The sequence below is a fragment of the Schistocerca cancellata genome, chromosome 6 (genome assembly GCF_023864275.1).
Source record: "Schistocerca cancellata isolate TAMUIC-IGC-003103 chromosome 6, iqSchCanc2.1, whole genome shotgun sequence".
In the NCBI taxonomy this organism is placed as follows: Eukaryota; Metazoa; Arthropoda; class Insecta; order Orthoptera; family Acrididae; genus Schistocerca; species Schistocerca cancellata.
Genome location: NC_064631.1, coordinates 636316374 through 636321569, shown reverse-complemented (window position 1 = coordinate 636321569; position 5196 = coordinate 636316374).

Sequence of the window (5196 nt, the reverse complement as noted above, 5' to 3'; positions counted from 1 at the left end):
TAATTTGCCGGATGTAGACTGGGAGACTCAAACGTTCATAACGGGTGGCAGGGACAAAGAATCCAGTGAAATTTTTTTAAGTGCTTGAAACGTCCCCTTAGAAAAATTTATACATGACTGTGCTTAAACTGACACACAATATTTTTTGCGCAACGCAATCTGACTTTCAGAAATCCCTACAAAGGAATGGCCCTGATTAACATTAACCTGTACCTTTCACAAATCACTTACCTCACAAAAATCTTCGTTACTCGAACTACTGCAATGCAGCGAGCGCCCCTACTGCCAGCTAAATAAAAGATTCAAACTACGGAAGGCACTAACTACTAGTAGGCATAGTTAGCTAGCGCCACCATGTAATGAATTAACTAATGTTCAACATAGTAATTTGGTAATTGTGCATAGGGAAATGGAGCGGGCGTCAAACAATGGCGTAGGCAGTGAAACAATTAGTGAACAGGGAAGCATTATCGATCGATCGCTCGGCAACAGCTCGCCTCGGGAATCCGAAATGATAGGACACAATTTTGCAAATACTGTAGATTCAGGTTTAGCGTCCTCACCGTTTTCTCAAATAAGTCAAGACACATTTTCTGCTTGTCAAAATGTGAGTGTTTCTGGTGCAAATGCACTGCCGAAAAGCGTTGAGGAACAGATTCCAGACAGTAATGCATTGTTATTACAATTAATGAAACAAATGGGACAAAATCTTCCAAAGTTAGACACAATGGAACAGAATCTTACAAAGTTAGACACAATGGAACAAAATCAGAGACAAACACAGCAAAAGCTTCAAAAGTTAGACAAAATGGAACAAAATCTTCGGAAGTTAGACACCACACTTGAACAGACACGTGAAGATTTAACTACTGAGTTACATAACATTGAATCGAAATGTCAAAAAGTCTGTAATGACGTAAAAACACAAATTTGTGACCATTTTCAACCTATTTTTTCGCGGCATGAAAAAGCATTACAGAATCACGAAGCAGCCATAAAAGAACTGCAAACCATTGTTCATGAAAATCATGAGACCTTGTGGGCTAAAATTGACTCAGTTGCATCTACCGATTCGGTTACGCGACTTGCAAAAACTCAGGAAAACTTAAACGACACATTATTTTCGATTTCAACACAAATAGACACTCTGAAACTTGGTTCAGAAAAACACACTGAGGAAATGTGTTCACTATCGGAGAAAGTAGCTGACCTTTCGGATCAGGTCACTAACTTATCTACAAAGGTAGATGATGATCTGAATGACACAAGACCCGTAGCCTTCACTGACACAGAAGAGTATGAACAAATTAGATAATTCAAACAAAATCAAAATCAAATCAATACACAGTACGAAAGAGAAATCCGGGAAGTACAAGATCAGTTGACGCAGGTAATACAAGAATTACATATTTCAGAGGACATTCGCGCTCCAGTATGGGAAGAGGGACCTAGAAATACGGAACAACCACAAAATAAGAACACAGGACACTTCGGAAATTATGAAAGAAATTGGCAAGGCGCATTGGATTTTGAGATGGAACCACCGAAACGACGTAACAGTGACTGACATGTGACTCGCCGACATGATGATTTTGACTATAAGCTGTGCATTACTACACGTAAATTCAAAACATTTAAGAATTCTGGCAACGACATTCATTCACAAGCATGGCTCCATCAATTCTCTCATTGTTTTCCTCCCAACTGGTCATTGGAGCAGAGGTTAGAATTTGTGTGGCTACTAGGAGAATGAACCAGCTGTAAGAATGCGATCGGTCATTCACGATTGTCACAGTGAAGGAGAATTTTATCATGCCTTCCTCTCAGCGTATTGGTCTCAAGCTACACAAGACCGAGTAAAACATAGCATCATAATGATGAAACGTTTCGAACAATCTGAATTTTCCAGTCTTATGAAATATTTTGAAGACATGTTGCATAAGAATCAGTATCATTCAAACCCATACAGCCCCTCAGAACTCATCCGCATTTGCTTAATCAAACTGCCTAAACATTTACGACATATTATTTTAGCAGGACGTTGCAAAGACGGCATTGAAGCTTTTCAGGGACTGTTACAAGAACTGGAAATTGACACTGACAATCGCGGAACGCAAAAACAGGAGTACAACAATTACAGGTCACATCTGTCACAATTCCGTGATGACAGAAATAATAAATGGACACGACAAGGCTATTCTTACAACGTAAATCGTGACCAAAACAGATACCACCCGTATGACAACCGTTGGCAGAGTATTAATAATTACAGGGAAAGATCACCTCTCTGCAGTAATGACTATCACAGAGACAATCAGAGAAACAAACAATATTGGAACCACAATAATTATTATCAAGGGTGACAGAATCACTTTAGATGCAACGGTCCAGTGCGCAGTTACGACTCAGGGAGAAATTCTCCACCACGTGACAGACAATAAAGAAACTATGGAATCTACCGATATGACGACAGACAAAATTCCAGTATTCTTTATGGACGAATACCGCATGATAATTGCATTCAAGTTGAAACTCTGTGTACTGAGAAGAGCAAAGGGTTACACCACATCTCACATGTAAAACCGTTTATTGAGAGATAAACTGTTTTTTAATTTAGTCTTTGCTATAAAACGTTTCACTTCACGTTACTAGTATGCTTTAGAAACTGTTACCATGCAAAAATGTTGGAATTTAAATATCAAATCAAGAACCACGAGAACTTACTTTAACAGAAATTACGAATGCATTGTTATAGTGAACAGACATCACAGTGTTATTGTGTGTGTACATTCTTGCTTGTTAGTTGCATGATTACGTAACGACTATCAGGCTTACATACTTAGAACATATACTGCCAATGAGATTTTAATGCAACATTTTGGTTTACTTGAAAATACATTCTGGATTCAAAGTACTTTCTGTGAGATACCAGATGAGACAGTGGTTAGTTTATATGACAGCTACACTGTTTTATCACGACGCTACTAATGAGTGAAAATTTACAATGTTGCTTTTGCGGTAGTTCTATTTCATATCTGCACAGTTTTTCTGTATTATTCTGGAAAATAAAACATGTTTTAGTGGTAACTTTTGTGGTATAGCTACAATGACACAGCCTTTTCCATAGCACAACAATACGTTACAGCACAGTACTTTCTTCATCAGGGCAATAAGCGTAATAAGTAAGATATCTACACGCAATGCATTTCACGTTTGTTTATCATTTGACCTCTGCAGAACTTAGCTTTCGGAGGACGATAACTACGACACTTCCACAGAGATTATCTCACAACAAGACGCACAGTTTAGCGCTACAGTACACGTATTTGAGTGATTAATTTTGTACTTAAAACATTTATTTTTAAGGATATTTGAAGTACAATGCTACAAAGGTTTTCCGTTATACATTTCATTCCATTGCTGTAATCTGTAACACCTGAGGGTATAATTACATTAATCCTCAGGGGTTACATGCTTACTTAGTGTACCATGTGTTTGGCAAGCACAAGGAGCCCTAGGTAATATGGTATTTGCTTATACAACTTTAAACATCGGTACCATATTTCTCCAACTCAGAATTACACAGCCACCTGATTATTTAACAGAGAAACTAACATTTTTTTTTACTACATCAGTGACAGATGTTTACGTAATTACACCGTTGTATAACTTCACACTTACGAAATTGTATTTTGTCTGTACTTTGTGAACTGTTCATATTTTTTCGGACCCATTGTGATATTATGAGAGCTTCGAATGATATATTTGGTATGGGATCACGATTTTTAAAGTACGTTTGAGGCAGATGACACATTTGACATGAGCAGAGAATTTTTTTTTAATTATTGGAGGAAGCTACGACGATTGTGAGAGTTGACTGAGGTGTTATGATGTTATTATTACGATGACTATGTGTATTATGCTTTTGCAGTATGTTTATGATCAATAAGCTGATGCTATATGAGTTATTTGATTAAGCTACGTATCTGTTATGATGAAATATTGAAGAAGTGTCGACGAATAAGGTAAGGAATAATGAGTAGTTTTTAGGGACTCTGGTTTGTGAAAAAGGTTGTTGGAAACCAAGAATCGTACTTCAAGAGTTATGAAATGTGTGTAAATGCGTGAATGTATCACAATGCCGGCGAAAATTTTTTGGACACTGTTATATTTATAGGATTTTGTTTCTACAGATTTGTAACGCGAATTCTTGACCTGCGAAATATTTTTATGAGACTGTCACTGTAGCAGAAACTGCTGTTGTAAATATTTCCTTAAGAAAGTTAAGCGACCACCTGCACGTAATGCGTCGTGGGCACCCAGCTGTGTCAGACGCCTGGAGAAAAAGCCATTAGGGTGTGCCATTCGAGAGGCACAGGTAGAAAAAAAAGGGAGGCCATTATCCTTGCTATTGACATTCCTTTGTAGAAAGCATCGTAAATACGACACCCTCAAACTTGAAAACATGATAACACTATGGAGCTCTTAATTTATGATATTTACTGCAATGCCTAATGAAATGACGAGAAATATTTTTATGTCTGTACACCTGATTATGACTATTGTCTTTCTAGTTGGGAGAAATGCCATATGGCTTGCTTTATGTATTTATTTACTCATTTTGTTTAATATCTAGTTTGTAGCTGCCCTGCAGCATTGGTTAAAATAAAATTTTATAGAAGTACTAATATAAAAATTTTATGCCTACAGACCCAGTAAAGAATAACTTTGATGTACTTCAAAAAAAACGAAGGAGCACAAAAACACATTTCCCTTCACAGGAACTGCATACATAATTTTCTTTTCAAGTACTTGGTAATTTATTTTGTAGAATAAGTTGTGGTGCACCACTTTAATTAAATAGACATTAAGATGTGAATATACATTTCCCTTATCTGCATTATTGTCTTTAGTGTAATGTTTTTTATTGCTTGAGCTATGTCATGTTTAGATATAAGTTGCTGCTGCTGTTTGCCAGGCATAGCGCTACTAAATTTCACTTTCTATTACTCTGTTAAGCTAGTTTTACTACTGATTTATTTTTCTTGTTGCTGCACATTGGCTCATATTAGTTGTAATGTTGCATTTTCTCTGTTAATTTAGATTTACTGCTGCTGCCAATTTGCATTTTTTTGTCATTGCTGCTTGCGTTAATTGTTTTGTGCTGCTGCATTGCCTCGTCCCTCAGTTTAGCAT